The sequence below is a fragment of the Stenella coeruleoalba genome (genome assembly GCF_951394435.1).
Source record: "Stenella coeruleoalba genome assembly, chromosome: 4".
Taxonomy (NCBI): Eukaryota; Metazoa; Chordata; class Mammalia; order Artiodactyla; family Delphinidae; genus Stenella; species Stenella coeruleoalba.
Window position 1 is genome coordinate 74,428,119 of NC_137149.1, and position 14,353 is coordinate 74,442,471.

General features: G+C 35.7%; 1 protein-coding gene across 15 annotated transcripts in view; it reads right to left on the bottom strand.

Moving 5' to 3' along the window:
* The window catches only part of CLOCK (clock circadian regulator), a 139,062-nt gene that overhangs the window by 86,358 nt on the left and 38,351 nt on the right, over positions 1 to 14,353 (bottom strand). For 7 of the 15 annotated variants that reach the window (XR_013827962.1, XM_079919460.1, XM_079919459.1 and 4 more), the window contains 2 exons: positions 8,859 to 8,945; positions 2,325 to 2,425 (listed from right to left, as the gene is read on the bottom strand). The exons of 1 other annotated variant lie outside the window; for it this stretch is intronic. The gene's annotated coding sequence lies outside the window, so the exon portion shown is untranslated. Of the gene's footprint in view, positions 1 to 2,324; positions 2,467 to 8,858; positions 8,946 to 9,568; positions 9,773 to 14,353 lie in introns of all 15 variants that reach the window. 7 more of the 15 variants (XM_079919448.1, XM_079919447.1, XM_079919457.1 and 4 more) reach the window with 6 other exon arrangements.

Consider the following 14,353-nt stretch of genomic DNA (forward strand, 5'->3'; position numbering starts at 1 on the left):
CAGACGCGCAGGCTCAGCGGCCATGGCTCACGGGCTCAGCCGCTCCGCGGCATGTGGGATCTTCCAGGACCAGGGCACGAACCCGTGTCCCCTGCATTGGCAGGCGGACTCTCAACCACTGCGCCACCAGGGAAGCCCTTGATTTGCCTATTATTAACTTTCAAAGTCTTTAGATAGTTGCTTTTAGTATTCTATTGAGAGTATTTAGTTCTAATCAGTCAGAGAGAGGCATACTCCATTTTGGCCTATGCATTGTATTATATCCATTTCTCAACAGACTTTCACCTAAAGTCTTTAGTAGTCATTGACTGATCATTATCTAGATCATAATTCTATTAGAAATTGCACTGTGGTGAATTTCTAATCCTATCATTCTCCCAGCATTTGTTATTGTCTATGATTTTTCTATAACAGTAAACTTTCCCTCTTAACTATTTGGTTATCCTGGAATGAAATCTGTACAGAAAATGAAGAATAAATGGTTGATTCTTTCATTTACCAGTGATTTTCAGAGTAATAAAATGAGGGTTTTTTTTAAGTATTATTATAAACTTCTGAATTCTTATATGTGTATCAATCTTCAGTTGTTATACATATTTTTTAACCTATTTTTATGGAAAATTTCAAACATACACAAAAGTAAAAAAGAATAATTATTAACCCATATATTCATCACCCATTTTCAACAATTATCAAATCATGGTCAATCCTGTTTCATCTATTCTTCCCCTTCCCCATTCCTTCCCATCCTCCTTTGTATTATTTGAAGCAAATCCCCAAAACTATATCATGTCATCTGTAAATACTCTAGTACGAATGTGCAAATTATAAGGACTTAAAAAAAAAAACACAATATCATTACCTTTAAAAGTTAATAAAAGATGTCTAAGGCCTCTACACACAAAATATTTCTGAGAGAAATTTTAAAAGACCTAAATATATGGAGATATACTGTGGTTAACATATTGAAAGTCTCAATATGGAAAGATATTTAATATATCCAAATTGATCTACAGATTCAATATTAAACTAGACAATAATAATATGAAATAATAAATAACATTTAACTTGCTTAATGTTAAGCAGGGATTTGTTATTTATTTACTCATTTAGGAAACTGACAGGCTGAGTGTAAAATCTTTATTGAAATTCATAAGGACCAAGAAGAACCAAGGCAATTTTGAAGGACAAAAGTTGGAGAACTTAAAGCTATAATAACTAAAAGTGTATGGCACTGGTACAACAACAGACCAATGGAACAGAAACAGAGTCCAAAAACAGACCCACAAATAAAGTCACCTGAATTACAACAAAGGCACTACTACCGCATTACAGTAGGAAAGGACAGTCTTTTCAATAAATAATGCTGGACCAAATGGATTTCCAAATGGAAAATAAAATAAACCATGAATCCTACCACACATCATGCAGAAACCTAAATGGGAAAGTTAAAACACTCAAGTTTATAGAGGAAAACATAGCACAGTATCTTCTTGGCTTTGAAATAGACAAAGAATCCTTAAAACACAAAAAACTAACCATAAAAGAACACTCTGATAAAATAGACTTTATTAAAATTAAGAAATTTTCTTAATTAAGACACACTACTGAAAGAGTGAAGAAGAAGAGATAACTTCAATACTTAATCCAACAAAAACTTATCCTAGAAATAAAGAACTTCTGCAAATCCGTAAGACAGACAACACAACAGAAAAATGGACAAATAACATGAACAGGCATTTCTCAAAAAAGGATATCCAAAGGGTCAGTAAGCATGTAAACATGTGCTAACCTTTTAAGTTATCAGGGAATAACAAATTAAAACTACAATAAAATTTCACTACATACACTGCAGAAGAGTTGTTAATTTGAAACACTAATAATTTCAAGTGTTATTGAGGATGAAGAGCAACAAGAATTCATGTACACTGTTGGTGGAAGTGTAAACTGATTCAACCATTAGGAGCATCTACAAAAGCTAAACAGCCAAATACCCTGACCCAGCATTTTCACCACTGGATATTTATCCAACAGAAATGCATACATATGTGCCAAAAGAAATGTTCAAGAATGTTCACAGCAGAATTGTTCATAACAGCCAAAAACTGAGAGTAAACCAAATGCTCATCAACAGTACAAATGGATGAATAATTTTGGTATATACATATGATGAAGTATTACAAAGCAATGAAAAAGGATGAGCTACTGCTATATGAATCAATATGAATGACTCACATCAACAAGATGTTGACCATAAAAAGCCAAAAGAAGTTCAAAAATAGACAATATTAATGAATAGTGAATCAAGCAAGAATAATAGTTACCTTTGGGAGTGCGTGATGACTGTCAGGGGGCATGAAGGAGGCTCCTGGATTGATGAAAATGTTCTATATCTTGATCTTGGTATTGGTTAAACGAGTGTTGACTTCATAAAATTTCATCAAAATGACACTCAGTATTTATGCACTGTATAATATGCATGTTTTAATTCAATATAAAACATTTTAAAAGTTAGCAATACTGTATCAGTCTCTTGATATTTTATTTTTAACTTTTTGGTTATTTTACTTGGTGAAATTGAAGTCTAGTAGAACTAGGTTTCTACATCAATCTGCCTCTTACTTGGGTACTAAAGTCATTATTTACTTTTTCCTGGATAATTACTGACAGTTTTGATATGTGGATCCTTCCCACATTATGACGGCAAAAGTTTACCTTGAAGTTAGACCTATCTCATGTTCACAAACTAGATAATTCTAAGATGACATTTTTTTCTTAATGTAAATATAATCAATTTTCTATATTAAGTTCCAGGTCACCAGTTCCCACAGTTTGTATTTGGAAAAAAAGAAGAAAATTCAAAGCTTCTGAGGCTTAGCATCTAAGCTCAGTTTTAGCTAAACTTGAAAAAAGCAAATCAGGGCTTCCCTGGTGGCACAGTGGTTGAGAGTCTGCCTGCTGATGCAGGGGACACGGGTTCGTGCCCCGGTCCGGGAAGATCCTACATGCTGTGGAGTGGCTGGGCTCGTGAGCCATGGCCGCTGAGCCTGCGTATCCGTAGCCTGTGCTCCGCAATGGAAGAGACCACAACAGTGAGAGGCCCGGGTACCGCAAAAAAAAAAAAAAAAAAAAAAAGCAAATCAAGGCATGGTGTAAGCATAAGGTTGTTGTGAAATATAATGAATTATTAAATGTAAAGCGCTTAGAAAATAATGTGTACCACAAAGTAAATGCTCAAAAAAAGTCTGCAATTCTTTATACCAGTTTGAAAAACCTTACAATAGATCCTTACTCTTGAATTTCCTTCAAAATATTTGAGACAATAAAAACAGATCTCTTTTAAAAACAAACAAAGTATATTTATGGAGCTAAGGGAAAACTTAATAGATTTTTAATGAAACAAGCCAAAGTGAACATTAAAGAAAAGTATAGGATAGATGAAAATTTAATTAACTATACCTAAGGTTTTTTTTAAGTTCTAAGTTGTACTAATAGATATTTAGCTATGATATTAGGATTAGAACTTCTACATATAATTTATCCAGTTTGCCAACTGTTAACGCGTGCATCATTTTCTTTATATACTGATAAACATATTTTCTGAACCATTTGAGAGTAAGTTGCATATATCATGTCCTTTTACCCCCAACTGCTTAAATGTGTACAGCCTGGGAACAAAGACATTCTCTTAAATAACCATAGGATAGTTACTAACTTCAGGAAATTTAACAATTATACAATATTAACATCTATTTTTTTAAGAGAGCAAATAAAGTCCTTTAGGGCTCCTCTAGTACAGGATCCAGTTCTGAGTCAGGTATTGGATTAGCTATTTTATCTCCCTAGACTCCTTTAATCTGGAAGTTTTCCTTCAGCTAAATACCTTTTAAACTGTCTTATGTTTACAAGGTACTCTGCAAGATAAGATTTTAAAACTTGGGTTCTTAAGCAAGCTATATAGGGAAGTTTCATTAAAAAAAAGAGATTCAATGGAAGAGTTAGGAAAAGTTTCAGAAGACTAAGATGAGAATACAAAAATCTTCCTATCCAAGAGTGGCTTTAGTATATATACATTTTAAAGCTTTATAATGAGGAGGTTTCTAGGTTTCTTTGATATTGGTAATTCGTGGATTAGTGGTTTCAAAATCCTGTCCCTCAAGATGTCAAAAAATTACAATATATAATCAACTTAGGGCTTCCCTGGTGGCGCAGTGGTTGAGAGTCCGCCTGCCGATGCAGGGGACACGGGTTCAAGCCCCGGTCTGGGAAGATCCCACATGCCGCCGAGCGGCTGGGCCCGTGAGCCATGGCCGCTGAGCCTGCGCGTCCGGCGCCTGTGCTCCGCAACAGGAGAGGCCACAGCAGTGAGAGGCCCGCGTACAGCAAAAAAAAAAAGTCATGGTACCTACCCTTAAGAAACTTATAATTTAGCAAACCTAAGATTCCTGCTTTCAGATACGAAAAGTATTATGTTTTCCTATTTTGAAAAGGAAGCAACTATGATGCAGCGTGAAAAATGTGTCCAAAGATAAAACTATGAAATGTTCTAGAGGAACAAAAAAGGTAGATCCTGAAATCGTGATCTTTAATCTCCTAACAGAGAACTCAACTTGCCTCTGTCAGACTACAGAAGAGCTCCTTAAGAGAATCCTCCTATCTATCCATTGACTCCAAAAGGGACATGTATCGTCATCCCCAATGTACGTACTAGCTTTGTTCCATTGAGTCAGTCACCGACTAGTTTCCAAGTAATGTACTAGTACCTTCACTTAAAAAATAACAGGTAATCTCCATACACAGAAAAAAACAGAAATTGTACAAAAGGTGTATACTATTAGATACTTTTAGAATGGACGTGATAATAAATGTGGAAACAGAAGATGTGGCTGGTCGCAGTGGCTCTTTAATAAGTAATTTAACTTCGTCGGCGATAGGCTGTAATAGGCCATATGGTCCAACGAAGTTTGGTCCTTTTTGAAGTTGTATATAACCTAATACTTTTCGTTCATTAATGTGAGGAATGCCACAGCTAGAAGAATTGGGACAATAAGTGTTAGAATGTTAATTATAAACATTTTGTTAGGGAGAGGAGTTGAACAGCTAATAAATGTTTAAGTTTTACATAATTACTGGGCTCTGCCACCCTAACAAACCCTGTTCTCAGGCAGGGTGTTTTAATGAATTAAGATTGTATCATTAATTAGTTTTAAGGCACTTTTGTAAAGTAGACCTTATTTCTCTTGTCTTTTCGTACTGGGATAAATATGTAATAGATAGAAACAGACCTGGGTTACTCTGGTGTGAACTCATATCACATAGGACTTTAATTGTTGAACAAACTTAACTTTAATAGGGGTTAAACCATTGGGATGTCCTGATCCAACATCGAGGTCCTAAACCCTACTGTCGACATGAACTCCAGAATAGGATTGTGCTATTATCCCTAGCATAACTGGCTCCATTGATCAATTTTTTTGGATCAATAAGTGAAGATATTTTGACTAGTTGGTCTAAGTTTTAATCATTCAGAGGCTTTTTTGTTCTCCGAGGTCATCCCAACCAAAACTGCTAACCCATATAAAAGTTTTGTTATCCCTTGATGGTTTAGTTCCTTTTGGGGGGGGGGGGCGGGCAGTTATTAAAGCTCCATAGGGTCTTCTTATCTTATTTTGTCAATTTCACTGATTAAAAGTAAAAGACAGTAAAACCCTCATGTGGCCATTCATACAAGTCCTTATTCAGAGAACAAATGATTATACTACCTTTGCATGGTCAGGATACCGTGGCCATGTGACAGATGTCACTGGGCAAGCAGTGCCTGTAATACTAGTTACGCTAGAGGTGACGTTTTTTTGTAAACAGGCAAGATTTGTATTTGCTGATTTCCTTTTACTCTTTTTAATCTTTCCTTAGGTGCATATCTGTGTCAGGTTAACAGTAATTTTAATAAATAATCTAACATTGACTTAGGTTTATTTGTTGTTAACTACCAGTGATATCTATTACTTATATAAGCTTATGCAAGGACAAATATTTCTTGTTACTCATATTAACATTACTGCTTCTATTAATTGATTAGTCCAGTATTAAACTAGGAGTTGATTTACTTATTGATGGTATTAAGGTAAATGTGTTGTTGAACTTGAACGCTTCCTTAACTGATGGCTGCTTTTAAGCCAACTATGGTGTTATTTTTACTCTCTAGATAAGGTTGTATCCTGTTTCTAAAAAGCTGCAACTTTTTAGATTAGTATTTAAAAATACGTTAAAATTTATGATTTTTTGAATAGTTTTTAAAGTTGAACTAAGATCCTTTTCCTGGACAACCAGCTATCAACAGGCTCGTTATACCTCTACTTATAAATCTTCTCACAAGTTTGCCACATAGATGAGTTTGTTCTAATAAACTGTACGTAAGTAGCTCGTCTGGCTTTGGGGTATTTAACTTAAGTTCTCTTTGTTAAAAATTTCAGTTAAATCATTATACAAAAGGTACAAGGGGGAAGCTTTACTTTTTATTACTTGTAATGCTTCTTGCCTCATGCCCTTACGATACTTTCTCTATAGTGCCAAAAAGCTTTTAATTTCTCTCTCCTATACTTTAAATATTGGGTGAATGATTTATTCAATCTGCTTATAATAGTTGAATTTGTGGGAGGCTTGGGCTAGATTTAGTTCAAAGTATCCATACACTTTGAAATCTCCTGAGTGTAAACTAGGTGCTTTTGTTTAAGCTATACTTTGATTTATCCAAGCACACTTTCCAGTATGCTTCCCTTGTTACGACTTTATCTCCTCTCATATGTTTGGTACTTGCTAAGAAGTTATAAGAGTTATTAATACTTGAGAAGGGTGATGGGCAGAGTGTGCATGCTTCACGGCCTGACTCAACTAAGCACTCTATTCTTAATTTACTACTAAATTCTCCTTTGGTTTTTAGCTTCATCAAAATTTTTGTATAATAAGAAATATGTTCTTGAAATAGAAAATGTAGCCCATTTTTTCCCATCCCGTAAGTTACACCTTGACCTAATGTTTCTATGTATAATAATTATGCTTACTGTTATTCCTTTTCAGGGTTTGCTGAAGATGGCGGTATACAGACTGAATTAGCAAATGTTGGTGAGGTTTACCGATTATAGAGAGAACACACTCCTCTAGAGGGGAATGAAGCACCATCAAGTCCCTTGAGTTTTAAGCTATTGCTAGTAGTACTCCAGCGAATAATTTTGTTATGATAATTATTTGCATGTAGGGCTAAGCATAGTGGGCTATCTAGTCCCATTTGGGGTCTTAGCTGTCATGTGATCAGTAACTGTTAAAGTCACTTTTGCAGTTCATTTTTAAATAGCTATAGCTTTCTAAGGCTTAGCTAGAACTTAACTTTATTTTTTATTATTCTTTAACACATTTTACACCGATTTTCTATTAATTTGGGTTAATTGTATGACCACAGTGGCTGGCACGAAATTTACCAACCCTAAATAACATAACTTAGTTGAACTTTCATTTATGGCTTAATTTTTATCACTGCTGTTTCCTGTGAGGGCATCGCTAAGCAAAGCATTATGAGCTACTATTTTAGTGTGCTTGATACCTGCTCCTTTTAATCCTTCATGATTTAGAGGATAGTCTGCTTAAGTTATTATGGTAACACTAAAACCTGGTAGAAAACAGAGTACTATACTAATTTTCTTTCTACAAATGTCCATTCATTTTAGAAGAAAAGTAATAGGAGAATCAACTTATCTTCTATTTTAAAACAGTAACACAGGTCAGCCTAATGAGAATATGGATTATGCTTTCCAGGACACGAAAAAAGTGTAAGTCAGTCACTGAGAGCTGGTATCAACTCTTACCTCCCTCTAATTTTCCCCCACTCATCTCTTACTTTGCACTCAATCTACAGACACTTCTCTACCCAGGTAGAGAAGGGGTCGGCTAACTTATTCTGTAAACGGTCACAAAGTAAATATTTTTGGCTTTCTGGGCCCTAACATCTCTGATGCAACTACCTAACTCTGCCACTATAGCTTGAAAACAGCCATACACAATATGTAAAAAATAAGAGTGGCTGTATTCCAATAAAGCTTTATTCACAGACACTAAAACCTGAATTTCATATAATTTTCACATATCATAAAATAGTATTCTGCTTCCAGGATTTTTTTTCCCCCCAACCATTTAAAAATGTAAACACTATTCTTAGTTCACGGGTCATACAAAAACAGGCAGCAAGCTGGATTTGGTGGTGTGCAGACCCCTGATGGAGAGACTTGCTTGTAAGGCAGACATGCAGTAGGCGACTGGCCCTTCTGTACCTCAGTCAACTGCTTCTTTATCTCTAAACCTAAAACCTGACAGGAAATAATTCTTATTCTACTTTTCAGTCATTTGCAAATCACCTTTCTCTCAAAAAAAGACAAGTTATAATTCTTACTTTCAGGTAGTAACTTTGAAAAATTTCAAGAATTGCTGAAAGAAAATACATCTGGATATCAATTACCTTACCAATAAATAATGTTTCATTCCTCTGAAGAATAAAAAAATCTAAAGATAAATAAAAACTATCAAAGAAGGTAGCCGATCATGTCCTAAATATTTTTATAATACTCTGTCCTATGTGCCTTGCCAGGAGACTGTAAACCTCACTGTACCCAATAATTATGACAGAAAAGGAAGGAAGCAAGGAAGGAAAGAAGGGAGGGAAGGAGGGAGAGAAGAAGGAAAGGAAAGGGGAGGGGAGGGGAGGAAAAGGAAAAGGAAAAGGAAAGGGAAAACAGAAAAAAGAAAAGAAAAAAAGAGAAGGCATACTTCTGAGCTCAAAATGAAGACTGAACATATCTAGTGAAACTCACCAAGTTGTAAAGATTCATCTAAGAGGAATGCAGAATCTTCCAAAGGCATCTTACACTGTGACAAAATCAGCTTCTAAGTTTCAGCAGCTTTACAGGAAAAACAAAAAACAAAAAACAAAATCTGTAAAACAAGGGCAGCTGTGGAAATAATGTTAATCAAATTCTAAGTAACAATACCGCCAGTATTTTTTCCCATCCACATATACAGCATTAATTGGGGCTTCCTATGTGCCAGGAATAGGGGATGCAGCAATGAACATGTCAGATTCCATCAATTCCTCTGGGAGCTCAGTCTGTAGGCCAACTCCAAATGGGATGAAAGGCTTTAAGAATCATGATGATGTGAAGGGAAAGCATGGCAGAGATACAAACCAGGCTAGTGGGAACTAGTTAGGAAAGGTTTCCTAAAAAAGAGGCAATTAATGCAAGCATGAGTAGGGTCTGACCAAATAAAGCAAGAGGGGAGGGGAGAGAAAGAACAAGTTTCATTAGAAGGGAATGGCATGTTCAAAGGGCCAGATGTAGGAGAGGATATGGCGTTTGTGTGCAAGTAAAAGAAATCTAGTATGGCTGCTCAGAGTAAGAAAAGGGATGAGAAGGTCATTCTCTGAGATGAGATGGGCAAGGGAGGAAAGTAAGAAGTGAAGCAATTTGCCCTGCATCACTCAGTCACACAGGGCTAACAGGCAGAGACCATTTTAAACTCTCACCACTTGACTGCAATATATTAGCCATTCTGAAGCTCTTCCCAGTCCCCTAGCCTCAAGGGTCTTAGAGGTTGACCCCTGGGAAGGAAGGTGAGTCAAAGTCCTGTGGAGGATGATCCTTTCAGGGGGCTTTTGCAAAGGCCTGAGGGAAAACTGCCAGCCTCCCTATGAATGGATGAATTGATCAACTGACCATCAGGGGCCCTCCTGCAAAATGATGGGGAAGAAGTCAGTTTCAGCACCATTCTCAGTTACAAATTAATAGTTGCCAAGCATTTTACTATGCGTGAAGTCCAGTTCTAAGTGCTTTACACGTAGTAACTAATTCAATCCTCACAACATCCCTATGAGGTAGGTGCTTTTATAAGCCTTTATTTCCAGTATGGTTTTATGAAATAGCCCAATAATGGTCATTAATTTTTATTAGCAATTAAAATTATCAGAAATGTTAACGATACTTACCACAATATTAAAAGCATTTTAATTACCATTAAATCAGAAAAGTACTATTTTAAAGATTAATTAACAAAAACAAAAGACTTCACAACATTAATTTGGTTATTTCTCTGTTAGAGAAAGAGTTGGAAATTTTGTTTCATGCTCATTCATTCACTTACTATGATAGGTTCTACATATCCAATGATTAGGGGAAAAACACACCAAATTCCTGCCGTCATGGAGTTTCAGTCATTGAAATACAATTGGCAATTATGTTTTTGTAACATATCCTAAGTTTTTGAATGAATGAAAAATCAACAACCATACAGACAAAATCTGATGCATAGAGGAAAATTAAAACCTGAGGGGAGTGGACTGTGAATAAAAAATATACATACATGTTAAAGAAGGAGGAAGAGAAAGAATAAAAAACTGCTCCACTAAAAAAGGGAACCCTCATGCACTGTTGGTGGGAATGTAAATTGGTGCAGCCATTATGGAAAACAGTATAGAGGTTCCTCCAAAAACTGAAAATAGAACTACAATATGATCCAGCAATTCCACTTCTGGGTATTTATCCAAAGAAAACAAAAACACTAAGTTGAAAAGATGTATGTATCCCTATGTTCACTGCAGCATTATTTACAATACCCAAGATACGGAAGCAACCTAAGTGTCCTTCAATAGATAAACAGATAACAAAGATGTGGTGTATACACAACACACACACACACACACACACACACATCGTACTCTACCATAAAAAAGAATTAAATCCTGCCATTTACAACAACGTGGATGGACCTTGAGGATATCATGCTAAGTGAAATAAGTCAGACAAAAAGAAAAAAAATGATTATGAAGAACCTAGGGGCAGGACAAGAATAAAGACGCAGATGTAGAGAATGGACTTGAGGACACAGGTAGTGGGAAGGGTAAGCTGGGACAAAGTGAGAGAGTAGCACGGACATATATACACTACCAAATGTAAAATAGATAGCTAGTGGGAAGCAGCTGCATGGCACAGGGAGATCAGCTCGGTGCTTTGTGACCACCTACAGGGGTGGGATGGGGAGGGTGGGAGGGAGACGTAGGAGGGAGGAGATGTGTGGATATATGTACACGTATAGCTGATTCACTTTGTTATGGGGCAGAAACTAACGCACCATTGTGGAGCAATTATACTCCAATTAAGATGTTAAAAAAATAATAATAATACCAATACTGAATTATTTCACTCATATGTGGAATCCAAAAAACAAGAAAAATAAACAAATGAAACAAAACAGAAACAGACTCAGAGAGCACAAACTGCTGGGAGAAGAGGATGATGGATGAAACAGGTGAAGGGGATTAAGTGGTATAAAACTTCCAGCTATAAACTAAGTCAAGGGGAAGTAATGGGAATACAGTCAGTAATACAGTAACAACTTTGTATAGTGACAGAAGGTAAGTGGACTTGTTCTGATTATTTCATAACATATAAAAATATCTCATCACCATGTTGTATACCTGAAACTAATGTTGTATGTCAAGTATAACTTAATTTAAAAAAAAAATCTGGTCCACTGAGGAACACACTCATGAAGAATGAAAAAAGAGAAAAGAGAGCACAGCAAAGTACCGGTAATCAGCCCACAATGATGAAGGTCCTTAAGGGACTCAAAACAGTTATAACGATAAAAAGCAGATGAATATTACACAGTAGAGGATTCAAGACTATAACCTAGTGAAGAAAGATTACACCTTAATCCAGCAGTCTTCACACTAGGGACCAGATGGTTTTAGGGAATCAATTTCCAAATCCTTCATGTCTATAATTACCAACCAGCTACTAGAACTAATATCAAGGTCAGAGCATCATACTGCTTTCTCCTTTCCTACAGTGTATTTTGTATCTTCCTTCTTCCAGTTCACAAGAGAAAGATGTATCTCTTACACATCTAAAATTCACTACAATGCATTTCCATGTAGAAACATCCAGAACACCAAAGGAATAATTTTAAATATTGATATCAAGGGAGTATCCTCTAATGGAAGTACCATATATCCAAGGAGGTCTTGTTTTTCCCTGTCCCATACACCTCTGTTAAGAACAATACATGACATTAAAAAGCAGATATTCTGGCCTGGCCCCAATGCACTGTTAAAACTTCAGGATGTGAGAATAAAAACAACCTTCTGATTAAGAAGCTCATCTGAGAGAATCCAACGAAAACAGTGATGATAAATATTGAAGACAGCTAGAACTTAGTTCATCCGGGTTACAAGCTTGTGGCCAGACTCCTTACATAATTTATATAGAATTATTTAGAACTCAAGATCTGGGAAGCATCTTAAATTAGAATTCAACATCTGTACTTTCACCATTCTCAGAGAAATGAGAAAGAAATTAGTACATTCTATCAATCACCTGTGTCTTGTGTCTGTGACGTGAAGATATTTTACATGATTTCAAAGAGTTGAAAAGATCCCTTACTTCAGTTAACATCATATCTTCAAGTAAACGTAACACATACCAAAGTTAAGTTAGTGTTTTATATTTTCTTGAACACTTATGGAGAAACATTTTTATTAACTTTTATGAAAAGAATACTGCACATAGTAAATCCATATTTTTTAAAAAACTGGGACAAGTCTTTACACTGTCACATTCCATGCATTTCTCTGCTTGTTTTTCATTCCTATATGGACATATTACATATAGATTAGTTTAGCAGGAATATACTGTAAATCCTACTATAAATGATATACTTAACAAAAGCATAAGTGTTTTGTAAACTTCACACTTATTAGTGACCCAACATCTTTTCTTTTTACTATTAATTTCCACTGAAACCAGTCTCATTCTAACATATACATAATATTCATCTATGGATACATAAATTCCATGAAAAGAAAAGTCCCCTCTGAAAAGATACATTTACAACTAGTAATTGTTTAATAATAAAATCAATAATACATTTATGGTATACTTGTAGTAATTATAATTCCAAAAAAAGTTTTTCTGTTAACACTTAGACCATTATGGTCATAATAAACATTCTGAATTTCAATATCTATTCATATTTTTGATGCCCAGAAGCATTCTTCAAGTATTGAAAGAAAGGAACTGCCAACCCAGAATTCTATATCCAGACAAAATATCCTTCAGGAAAGAGAGGGAGATTAAAATATCCACAAATGACAGAAAACTAAGAGAGTGTGTCATCAGTAGACCTGCCCTAAAAAAAAGGAATGACTATAGGAAGTTCTTCTAACAGAAAGGAAATGATAAAAGAAGGAATATTGGAAAATCAGGAGGGAAAAACTGGAAAGAGGAAGAATATGGGTAAATACAATACCTTTTCCTTCTCCTAAGTCTTCTACATTATTTTTGATGATTTAAGCAGAAATTATTAACACTGTGTGATACGGTTCTCAATATATAGAGAGAAAATTAGAAATGGAGGGAGTGGGTAAAGGGAGTTAACCAGTAGACTATAATAAGTTACCTATACATAAAGTACCTAGAACAACCACAAAAAAGCTATCCAAAGAGATACAATCAAAACATTATAAATAAATCAGGATGGAATCCTAAAGTGTTCAACTAACCCACAGTCTTCTTTTTCGCTCTCCCACTACTACTGAAAAAGGAGCTGAGTTAATGCACAAGATACTCTATCCCCAGGCAAGACAGGAGTGGAACAAGTTTGAGGACATTGATGAGTCACATACTCTAAAGGCAGAATTTTCAAAGCATTTATAATATCAGTTTTGGCATTACTCTCATGCACTGCTGGTGGGAGTAGAAATAGGTGCTGACTTATGGAGGACAATATATCAATATATTAACAAAATTATAAACGTTCCTACACTTTGGTCCAGCAATACAGGGGGTATAACAAGCATTTTTTTAAATGAAACGAAATAGAAAAAAAAGTCAAAGTACAGGACAACTAGTAATGGTTAGGTTATTTCCTGAAACTGTTGTTTCAGGTACGTGTTTATTGAGTATGTGGATACTGGGTCACAACATAAAACATATTTCTTACTATAGGCTGTGGTCAAAGAAGTTTGGAAGCCACTATTTCACCTCAAAAAGGTAGCCTGAAGCATAGGGACAAACTGACACTTTGGAAAGGGAGGGTTCAATGTCTGGATGTGAATAAGTGAAAGGGAAGAAAGACATATAAGGAGACAAAGCAAACCCAAGGTAGTACGTTACCGAGCTACTAACGAGCTAGGCAGAGCCATGAGAAACATGGCCTCTTTGGGGTGAATGCAGAGGAGATGAGGAAGGGAGAGAATTTATCTGACTGGGGCCAAAGAAGAGACAGAAGCAATCCATCAAAGTTTGTCCCCCAG